This window comes from Crocuta crocuta, unplaced genomic scaffold (genome assembly GCF_008692635.1).
Source record: "Crocuta crocuta isolate KB4526 unplaced genomic scaffold, BGI_CrCroc_1.0 scaffold429, whole genome shotgun sequence".
Lineage (NCBI taxonomy): Eukaryota > Metazoa > Chordata > Mammalia > Carnivora > Hyaenidae > Crocuta > Crocuta crocuta.
The window spans coordinates 601,054-613,280 of NW_027527381.1; the positions used below are offsets into that span (position 1 = coordinate 601,054).

A 12,227-nucleotide genomic window follows, 5' to 3' on the forward strand; every position below is an offset into this window, starting at 1 on the left:
CAGTCGGTCAAGTGTCTCACTCTTGACTTCAGCTCAGGCCTAGATCTCAGGGTTGTGAGTTCAAGCCTTTGGTTGGGCTCTGTGCTGGGTGTGAAGCCTACTAAAAAACAAAAACAAAACAGAACAAAACAAAAAGCTGGAGGCATCACAATTCCAGACATCAAGAGTTTTTCAAAGCTGTAGTAATCAAAACACTAAGGTACTGGCACAAAAATAGACACATAAGTCAATGGAACAGAATAGAAAACTCAGAAATAAACCCACAGCTATATGGCCAATCAATCTTCAACACAGCAGGAAAGACTCTCCAGTGGAAAAAAGACAGTCTCCTTAACAAATGGTGTAGGAAAAACTGGACAGCAAGTTGCAAAAAAGAATTAATAATAATAAGCCAGACCACTTTATTACACCACACACAAAAATAAATTCAAAATGAATTAAAGACCTAAATGTGAGACCTGAAACCATAAATATCCTAGAGGAGAACACAGGCAGTAGCCTCTTGGACCTCGATCACAGCAACTTCTTGCTAGACATGTCTCTGGAGGCAAGGGAAACAAAAGCAAAAATGAACTATTGGAACCTCATCAAGATAAAAATCTTCTGGACAGTGAAGGAAACAAATAATAAAACTAAAAAGCAACAGAAGCAATGGGAGCAGACATTTACAAATGACGTATCAGATAAAGGGTTTGTATACAAGGTCTATAAATGGATAAAGAAGATGTGGTATACATATACAATAGAATATTATTCAGTGATCAAAACAAATGAAATCTTGCCATTTGTAACAACAAGGATGGAACTAGAATGTATTATGCTAAGTGAAATAAATCAGTCAGAGAAAGACAAGTATCATATAATTTCACTCATACATGGAATTAAAAAAAAAACAGATGAGGGGCACCTGGGTGGCTCAGTCGGTTAAGCATCCGACTTCAGCTCAGGTCATGATCTCACAGTTTGTGAGTTCAAGCCTTGCATCAGGTTCTGTGCTGACAGCTCAGAGCCTGGAGCCTGTTTGGATTCTGTGTCTTCTTCTCTCTCTGCCCCTCCCCCACTTTTAATCTGTCTTTCTCTCTCAAAAATAAATACATGTAAAAAAATTAAAAAATAACAGATGAACATAACAGAAGGGAAGGAAAAATAAGATAAAAACAGAGAGGGAAGCAAACCAAAAGAGCCTGTTAAATACAGAGAACAAACTGAGGGTTGCAGGAGGGGAGTTTGGTGGGGGGATGGGCTAAATAGGTGATGGGCATTAAGGAGGGCACTTGTGGAAATGAGCACAAGGTGTTGTATATAAGTGATGAATCACTGGGTTCTCATCCAGAAACCAATACTACACTGTCTGTTAACTAACTTGAATTTAAATAAATCAATTATGTAATAAATAAATGATCTTAAAAAAAGCGGCATAAATACGGCAGGTGTGTTGGGGAGGACCAAATTCAACAGGTCAGGATGAGGTAATATGCTGTATTGTGAGACTGTGCTCGAGTACTAAAAATGCAGTGCTTCCCCAACTCCACATTATCATCACCACTGCCATTGTTGCCATTTGTGCCTGAGAATGTTTTGGAATGGCTAAACTACAATAGAAATTTTTAAAAATGCTTGTCTGTTGGTACAATTCAGAAATAAATGAGCTTGCTCATAAGAGAAGGCAATTCTCTCTGACCAAGAAGCAGATTCTGAAGATTTCATGAGGGGTGACAGCAGAGATAGGAATCCAAAGGGAAAATCCTGGGGTAACAGGTCCAGATGGTCCATAACTGAAGGCTGCAACCCACAGATCAGGTGCTCAATAATAAATGACAGACATGTCCTACCGTTATGCTATCCCCAAGACCAACTAATTTACCACTTGCCGAGTATTAAAAGTTACTTTAAGAACTTAATAGCTCTTTAAAATATATTTTATAAAATTTTTGAAATTAAGGGCTGGTTTGCGTTTTTATTTTTCTTTCTTCAACTTCTAATTTAGAAGAGTTTGACTTTGAGGATAATATTGAAAATTAAGATTTGCCCAATTTGTTTCTTCTCTTGCCTTTGATGCAAATCTTAAAAATCCACCAATATTTCTATTATCAAGAGGAAAGGCTCTAAAATAAACTTCTTGAATTTAAAACCTCCCTACCTTACTTGCTAGCTGTTTTCGCTTAGACAAGTTGTATATTTCTAAGACTGAATTTCCTCATCTATAAAATTAGAGCATTTCTGTTCACCGTCTCTGAGGGCTCCTGAGAAGACAAATTGAATTAAAACAACAGAAGTCCTTAGAATATGACCTGAAGCCAAATAAACATTCAATAAGTATTGGATATCACTCTTATGATTAGGTTCTTTTAAGGACATCTGATACTTTGCTTTTGTCCTAAAGATGGAAAGGAACAACTTTATGCAAATGTGTTTCACACAGCGATAATTGAAGAAAAACAATCAAAGGCGTGACACTTTTAAGTCTTGTTTTTTGTTACAACATACATAAAATAAAATTCACTCATTTTTAAATAAACAGTTTGACAAGTTTTAACAGATATCAAAATGTGTAACCACAAGCAAGAACAATGTCATGATGCCAGAAAGTTCCCTCAAGTCCCTCCACAATCATCCCCACCCACTCAGAGCCCCAGGCATCACAGATGTGCCTTCTATCACTACAGATTACTTATGCCTTTTCTAGAATCTCATTAAAATGGAATCATACATTATTTATTCTTTTGCTCTTACTTTTTTGCTCAGAATATTCTTCTTTGTATTATTTCATGTTGTTTCTTTTACCAGTAGCTTATTCCGTTTAAATGCTAAGTAATATTCTATTGTGTGAACATACTATAGTTTATTCATTCACTTGTTGAGGGACTTCTAGTTGTTTCTGCTTTAGGACTATTAGTAATAAAGATGCTATAAATATTTGTGTACATTTCTGCATGGATACATGCTTTCATATCTTTGAAGCTAGGAGTCAGAAGGTAAGTGTTATATTTAACTTTCTCAGAAAGTTAATAATTTAGAAAGTGTTGTCTAAAACGGTTGCACTAGTTTATATTTCAACCAGCAGTATATGAGAATTCCAATAATCTAAATTTTCACCTGCACTTGCTACTTTCAGGTATATTTAATTTAAATTCTATCTTACTGTGTGCAAAATGTCTTATCAGTTTTATTTTATACTTCCCTGATGAATAAAGTTGGCCAACAATTTTTGACATGCATATTGGCCTTTTTTATATCTTCAAATGTGAAATGTTGGTACAAATATTTTTGCCTTATTTGTAACTGAGTTGTTTGTATTATTATATAATATTGTGCAGTTTTTATTTGCTCAACATACAAACTTTTTTCTCATATATGTGTGGCAAATATTTTCTCCCACTCTGGATTCTCTTTTTGCTTTCTTAACAATGTCTTGAGAATAAGAAAGTATTCATTCTGATAAAGATTACTCTGTGTGTTTATGTATGTATGTATACAACTTGTGCATACACATACCACACACACACACACACACAACACGCTTACATATATAGAAGTTTTTATTATTTATACATTTTATGCCTTACCTAAGAAATCTGTACCCAGTTAAAAATCAAAAAGATGTTCTTCTATGTTCTCATCGGCAGTGTTATAACTTTAGCTTTCACATTTAGTTTTCTGATCTATTTCAAGTTATTTTTCTGTGTGTCTACAGTGTGAGGAAAATGGTTGAGGAGTCTTGTTTGTTTGTTTGTTTGTTTTTGCTTTAATGGATATGAACTTTTCCAGCATTGTTTTTAAAATTGAAAAACCATTCATTCTGCATTAAGTTACCATAATATCCTTGTTGAAAAGCAATGGACTATACATATTGGTCCATTTCTGTCCTATATTTCTATATTATTTCCCTGTAAGTCCATCCTTGTTCCAGTACTGTGCTGTCTTGGTTACTGTACCTTTATAATATGGTTTTTTGCCTAAGAAATACATATTGATAGATTAGGGTTTTTTCCCCCAAACTGTGTACCTTTCGTTCACATCTTCTTTTGAATATTAGAATGAACTTATCAATTTCTACTTACTCCCAAAACAAAGCCTGTTGAGGTTTTGAAAATAATTGCAACGACTCTCTAGATCCATTTGGGAAGAACTTACATCTACAAATGATTGAGTCTTCCAAACCATGTACATGTCCTGGTTTAAAATTTATTTGAGGTTTGTGGAGGTCACACACGGGGCACGAGTGGCTCTGCCTTGGGCCAAGAAATTTATTTCAGTNTTCCTTAGCAACGTTTTGTAATTTTCAGTGCACAGGTCTTGCATATATTTTTCTAAATTTATAAATATTCCATGGTGTTTGATGCTAGTTTGACTTGAATGTATTAAAAATCAATATTTTAATTGTTCATTGATACCATAGAGATAACGTTTTTTTAGTATTAAGCATTAATTTATTTCCTCAAAAATTTACTTGTAAGTTCTTTTAGCTTTTGTGTAGATTCCTCAGTATTTTCAACATTGTCAATAATATCATTATGAAAATAAAGACTGTTGTACTACTTCATTTCAATCTTTATGTTTTTATTTCACTTCCTTTACTTACTTTCATGTACTAGGTAGAACCTCCATTGTAAAAGTGCATGGCCATGGTGACAACACGTATCACCTTGTTCCTGATGAGAAGGGCTAGACATTCAGTTTTTTACCTTTCAATATGAAATCACCTCATATTCATTTGTCCTTTATTAGATTGAAGAGGTTCTCTTTTATATTAAGTTGTTAAGAGTTTTTGATCATGAGTCAATGTTGAATTATAGCAAAGCTTGTTTTTCTGCATATATTGAGATAATCAAATGTTTTTGCTTCTGAGTTTTAAAAATTTATAGTGAGTGGATTACACTGAGTGATTTTTTAATGCTAAACTAGTCATCCATTTTTGAGATAAACTCCACAAAGTTAAAGTCTTTATCCTTTGCCTATAGCCATATTATATTTCCTAATATTTTATAAAGGTCTTCTGCATCAGTGATTATTAAGAATATTGTCCTGAAGTTTTATTATTTTTCTAAAACCATATTTTTTTGATTTGGTCCTCAAGAAAATGGTAGCTTGATAAAAGCAGTTGGGACTTTTTCCCTCTGTCTTGATTTTCTAAAAAAAGAAAATGTATGTGTTAATGTATTTTCTTTCTTAAAATTTGGATATACTTCAACAATGAATATCAACTGGGCCTAGAATTTTTTTTATGAGAAAGTTTTAAGTTGCATATTGAATTTCCTTAGTTGATAGAGGACTGTTTTGAGTTTTTATTTCTTCCTGCTTCAGTTTTAGTTAACTTGTGATTATCAAAGACTTCATGATTTTTTTCAAATTGATGCATTTATTATATATACATATATATTTTCATTGTATGTTCTTAAAAACTTTCTGTGGATCTATACTGAAGTCTATATTTTCATTTCTGATACTGGATATTTATCTTTTCTTTTTTATTTGTTTTTACATCATTTTATCTAGAAATTTATCAATATTATTGACTTTGTCAAAGAACAATATTTTAGGGTTTAAAAAAATTTTTTTAATGTTTTATAATTTTTGAGAGAGATAGAGACAGAGTACATGCAGGGCTGGAGCAGAAAGAGAGGGAGACAGAATCTGAAGCAGGCTCCAGGATCTGAGCTGACAGCACAGAACCTGACACGTGTTCAAACTTGTGAACCATAAGATCATGACCTGACCAGAAGTCAGACACTTAACCAACTGAGCCATCCAGGTGCCCCAAGCATACTTTAGTTTTAACCGATTTTCTCTATTTTTTTTCAATTTCACTAATATCCTCTCATATCCTAATTATTTGTCATCCACTTACTCTGTAGATGACTTCTTTTGTGGCCCAGTAGAAGGTTCATCTCGGTGAACACTTCATGTATGTTTATAAGACATAGCTGTTCAGTCTAGTGTTCAAGTTGTGGTGAAAGTGAACATCCCTGTCTTGTTCCTGACAGCATTTAGAGGAAATGGTTTCAGTTTTTCCCCACTGACAATAATGTTATCTATGGGTTTTTCATAGATGGCCTATATTATATCGAAGTATGTTCCCTCTAAAACTACTTTGTTGAAGGTTTTTATCATGAATGGATGTTGTACTTTGTCAAGTGCCTTTTCTGTATCTATTGAAATGATCATATGGTTCTTATCATTTTTCTTATCATGTGGGCTGATTTGTGAATACTTAATCACCCTTGCAACCAATGAATAAATCTCACTTGATTGTACTGAATGATTTTTTTAACGCATTGCTGAATTTGTTTTGCTAATATTTCATTGAGAATTTTTGCATCTGTGTTCACCAGGGATATTGGCTGTAGTTCTCTTTCCTAGTGGAGTCTTTATCTGGTTTGGGGATCAGGATAATGCTGGCCTCATAGAATGAATTTGGAAGATTTCCTTCCTTTTCTGGTTTTTGCAATCGTCTGAGAAAAATGGTTTTAACTTTTCTTTAAATGTTTGGTAGAAATCTCCTGTGAGGTCATCTAATCCTGGACTTTTCTTTGTTGGGAGATTTTTTATTACTGATTCCATTTCTTTGCTGGTTATTGGCCCGTTCAAGTTTTCTATTTCTTTCTGCTTCGGTTGAGATAAGTTATACTTTTCTAGGAATTTATCCATTTTTTCCAGGTTGTCCAATTTGTTGGCATATAGTTTTTTATAACATTCTCTTATAATTGTTTGTATTTCTGTGATATTTGCTGTTATTTCTCCTCTCTCATTTGTGATTTTATTTATTTGAGTCCTTTCTCTTTTCTTTTTGATAAATATGGCTGGAATTTTACAATTTTATTAAATTTTTTTCATGAACCAGCTTCTTGCTTCATTGGTCTGTTCTTTATTTTTTGGCTTCTACATCATTCATTTCTGCTCTGATCTTTATTATTTCTTCCTTCTGGTGGTATTAAGTTTTATTTGTTGTTCTTTTCCTAGTTTATTTCGGTGTAAGGTTAGATTGTGTATCTGAGATTTTTCTTGGTTCTTGCAGTAGGCCTGTATTGCTATAAACTTTCCTATTAGAACCACTTTTGCTGCATCCCAAAGATTTTGGACTGTGTGTTTTCATTTTCATTTGTTTCCATGTGTGTGCGTGTTTTTAAATTCCTTCTTTGATTTCCTGGTTGACCCATTCATTGCTTAATAGCATGTTATTTAGCCTTTATGTATTTGTGATCTTTCCAAATTTCTTCTTGTGATTGACCTCTAGTTTCATAGTTTGTGGTAAGAAAAGGTGCATGGTCTGATTTCACTCTGTATTTGCTGAGACCTATTTTGTGACCTCATATATAATTGATTCTGGGAAATGTCCCATGTGCACTTGAATAAAATGTGTTATCTGCTGTTTAGGATAGAATGTTCTGAATACATCTGTTAAGTACATCTGGTCCAGAGTGTCATCAAAAGCTATTGTTTCCTTGTTGATTTTCTATTTAGATGATCTATTCATTGATGTGAGTGCATTGTGAAAATACCCTACTGTCATTGTATTATAATTAAGTAGCTTCCTCATATTTGTTATTATTTAATATATTTGGGCCTCCCATGATGCATGCATAAATATTTATATTTATCATATTTTCTTGTTGGATAGACCCCTTAATTATGATATAATTCCCTGATTCATTTCTTGTTACAGTTTCCGTTTTAAAATCTAGTTTGTCTGATATAAGTATGGCTACTATAGTTTTCTTTTGACATCCATTAGCCTGATAGATGGTTCTCCATCCCCTCACTTTCAATCTGCAGGTGTCTTTAGGTCTAAAGTGAGTCTCATGTAGGCAGCATATATATGGGTCTTGTATTTTTAATCCATTCTGACACCCTATGCGTTTTGATTGGAGTGGTTAGTCCACTTACATTCAAATGTTTGTTTCTGGATATTTTCTCTGATCCTTTCTTGTCTTTGTCACTTTTGGTCTTTCTGTTCCACTCAGAGTCTCCTTTAACATTTCTAGTAAGACTCGTTTAGTGGTTAAGAACTCCTTTCATTTGGTGTGTCTGGGAAACTCTTTATGTCTCCTTCTATTCTGAAAGACAGGCTTGCTGGATAGAGTATTCTTGGCTGCATATTTTTTCCATTCATCACTTTGAATATCACTCCACTCCCTTATGACTTGCTACATTTTTTTGAAAAATCTCCTATTAGCTTTATAGATTTTCCCTTGTAATCTAAGGATTTCTTTTGTCTTGCAGCTTTTAATACTTTTTATCACTAGATTTTGCAAATTTAATTATAATACGTCTTGGTTTTGGCCTGCTTTTGTTGATTTTGATGGGAGTTCTCTATGCCTCCTGGATCCAGATGTCTATTTCTTTCCCTAGCTTAGAAAACTTTTCAGCTATTATTTCTTGAAATAAATTTTCTGCCCCCTTCTCTCTCTCTTCTTCTTCTTAAACTCCTATAATATGAATGTTACTACATTCGATGGAGTCATTGAGTTCTCTAAGTTTATCCTCATATTCCATAATTATTCTTTATGTCTTTAGTTCAGTTTCATTATTTTCCATTATTTTGTCTTCTTGTTAAAACTTTGTTCTTCTGCTTCTTCCAGCCTGCTGTTCATTGTATCAAGCATGTTTCCAAATTGTTTACTGCATTTTACATCTCTGATTCTTTTGTAACTCTTTTATCTCTGTAGTAAGGGTCTCACTGATGTCTTCTATTCTTTTCTCAAGCCCAGTGAATATCCTTATGATTGTTGCTTTACGTTCTCTGTCATGCATGTTACTTATATCTATTTCACTTAGATCTCTGGCTTTGGCCTTATCTTGTTCTTTTGAACTTTTCATTTGAGATGAGTTACTCCATCTTAGCATCTTGTCTAAGTCTACCTCCTTCTTTGTGTTAGAAAAGCCAGTTATGTTTCCTGCTTATGAAAGTAATGATCTTATGAGGAAAAGGTCATGTAGTGTCCAGGGCTTGGGTGTGCCTCTGGTGTGTGCTACCTGTGCATTTGGCATTGTGTTTTGGCTGCTCTATCCTTCAGGTCATTTTTCTGCAGAGGCTCTTTTTGGCTGTTCTTTTGGTTCTGAATGTGGTGAGCTTTAATTAGGTGTGTTCTGGTCTGCTTCTGAAATGAGACCTGACACCAACTCTACCAGAATCAAGACTCTGAAGAACTCTGGTCAAGAAAATGGTATGGGCAGGAGTTTATGCTGGGGAAAGGCCTGCCATGCTGGAACTGAGACAAGCTTGACTGGGTCTCTGCTCCAGGCAGTCAAACCAGAGCATAGGGTGTGGGGCATGGTGCAAGCAGTTTGGCATCCAATGTTCATGCTGGGCTGCTTCTCTCAGATGTCTCTGTGTTTATGCTGAGGGGTGTGGGAGGTGTTGTTTAGTTTTTATTTCACAATCAAAACCTTAACTCTGCAATCCAGCTAGACTTGGAGGGGAATAAGGAAAATATAGAGGCCACAGAATTGCAACGAGAGCATAACGATTATGGATATTTTGAGCAGATGGAGGTAAACGAGCACTTTCCTGAGCAAGAGAAGGAATGCTCTGGTAGTTAAGATAAAACACAAGTCAAATTTATTAGATTTGTCCACAGTCAGCAACAGTGATCTTGCTGTTCTTGCAATTCCTGGACCCAAAGTACTACATGGTTTTCACAATATATATGCCCTCTTTTACCTTGCCAAAGACCACATGCTTGCCATCCAATTATTCAGTCTTTGCAGTGCAGATTAAAAACTGGGAATCATCTCTGTTGGGTCTAGCATTTGCCATGGGCAAGATGCCAGGACTTGTATGCTTCAGGATGAAATTTTTATTTCTCCCCATACATTGATTTTTTTGCCAGTGCCATTATGGCGTGTTAAATCACCACCTTTGCACTTAAATCCGAAAATAGTCCTGTGAAAGCAGGAAACTTTATAACCAAACCCTTTCTCTTCAGTGCTCAAAGTAGGAAATTTATTGTTGTTTTGGAACTTTGTCTGTAAACAGCTCAATGGAGACACAGGTCAAGCAAGGGCTCACTGTCCAAAGAATATGCTGGGGTTGACCGTGGCTGGTAGCATGGGTAGCTCCAGGGTAGCTGTGTGTGCAAGGCCACTGTTTCACTTTTATTTGGGTCACATTATTTTTTAAGAGATGGCTGTGTATATTCTTAACTTTGTTTTTCTATTTGTATTGTGTTTCTTTTCTCTCTGGCTGCTTTTATAATAAAATTTAAATTTCTCATTATCCCTGGATTTCAGAAAACTTATTAAAATGTTTCTTGCTATGGTCATTATCTATGATTATCCTACATAAGATTCACTGAACTGAGCTTTTCTTTACCTTTCTTTCTTTCTTTCTTTGTGGATTATTGGCATCTATCAAATTTGGAAACATGATTCCTTAAACTTGTTTTCTGCCTTTCTTTCCTCTCTAGAACTGCAATTGCACATATGCTAGACCACATGATAGTGCTTCACAGGTAACTACCACTGTTCATTTTCTTTCAATCTTTTTTTTTTTCCTTTATACTTGGGCCCAAATAGTCCTATGCCTTTAAGTTCTCCCCTGCCTCCATTTTTTTCCTCCAGTGTCTTACATTATTTTATGCTTATCCAGTGAATTTTGCATCTCAGCTCTTACATTTGTCATTTGGAAAAATTGTAACACATTTTTGTTCTTTTCTATAAATGCTATTTCTCTCCTAATTATGTTTTTTCCCCTCTACATCCTTGAAAATATTTATTATATTTATAATAAATATGTAATATTTATTATATATATTAAATATAATATTTATATTTATAATAAATATTTTAAGTTCTTGTCTTCAAATCCCATTATCTCTATTATTTCTAGGGTTTTGTTTTTTATTAACTGAGTTTCATTCTTGGTTATGGGTCACATCTGAAAATTTCCACATGTCAAGTAATTTTGTATTGGATGCCTGACTTTGCATGCTTAATTCAGAATCTTACTTGGCTGAAAGAAATGAAACTCATTTCCAGCTCTGTGTGAATCCTGAGATTTATTCAATTTATAATTCTCCGAGTGTTGTTTTGCTTGGATTCCTGGGGTCATGCACTGTGTAGGTACAGATCAGTAAATAGTATTCTCTTTTCCTATACGTGGACAAAAAGCACATCTACTTAAGAAGCCTTGTGAAATTTTTAGTTCTCATCTCATTTATCCTTTCTCTCAAGGTTTGCAGTCTTATGTTCCCTGTCATACCAATACCTGGACACATATTGTTTTATATATTTTATCCAGCTTTTTTAGCAGACAATAAGTTCTGTACCAGAAATTTTCATGGATTGAAGCAGAAGTTAAACAGGGCATGGTATCTTAATTACAAGTTTTATGTGGTCACCAATCCTAACTTGGTATCAAATATACTCATATATTAACTGCCTCTTCCCATCTGATGCTATGGAGGCAGCATTCTAATAACGACAGATAGACACATATAATCTCTCTGGTTTCCAAACTTCTTAATTCTGGTGTGTAAGTATCCTGCAGATTATTCTCATTACTTCAATCACGCCCTTCTTGGCTCAAACCTAAATGACAATTAATTACTGAATCCACACTCATGCAAACTTTGTTCCTAAGATTATTTCTAATGGGCATAATACCCCAATTTCATTGATTTATGAAAAAAACCTTAAAATATACCAAGTTTAAACATTCTTCATGTGCAATATAAGGAATCATAAGGAACAATACAGCGAGAAAGACAGTGGTTTGGGATCTACAAAAAATACACTAAGTTCTCTATGAAATTACGTCACAGGAAGTAACAAACTCCCTATAACACAATACAATAAATCATTCAGGTCCCAGCTATGGCCACAAAACATCTTAATATGAAAGAGAAATAGCAAATAATACACCACAGAAATCTGAAAATGTACTTAAAAACATTTCAACAATGATTTTCATATGAATTTAAGGAAGTCACCAAGGATACTCTTTATTAAAGAAAGTTTAAAAATTTATTTAAAATTTTTATAAAAGAAAATGTGTTAAGAAAAAGCTCTTTATTAAAGAAAAATTAGGAGCACCTTGGGTGGTTCAGTTGGTTAAGCAGCCAACTTCGGCTCATGACATGATCAAATGGGCAGTGGGTTCGAGCCCCATGTCAGGCTCTGTGCTCTCAGCTTGAGCCTGAAGCCTGCTTCAGATTCTGTCTCCCTCCCTCTCTGCCCCTGCCCCATTCACACTCTTTCTCTTTCTCTCAAAAATAAACAAATATAAA

General features: G+C 34.4%; 1 pseudogene; it reads right to left on the reverse strand.

Annotated features, from left to right (window-relative positions):
• Window positions 1-9,562: 9,562 nt before the first annotated feature.
• Window positions 9,563-12,227, reverse strand: part of LOC144238068 (peptidyl-prolyl cis-trans isomerase A pseudogene) — a 6,096-nt pseudogene continuing 3,431 nt past the window's right edge.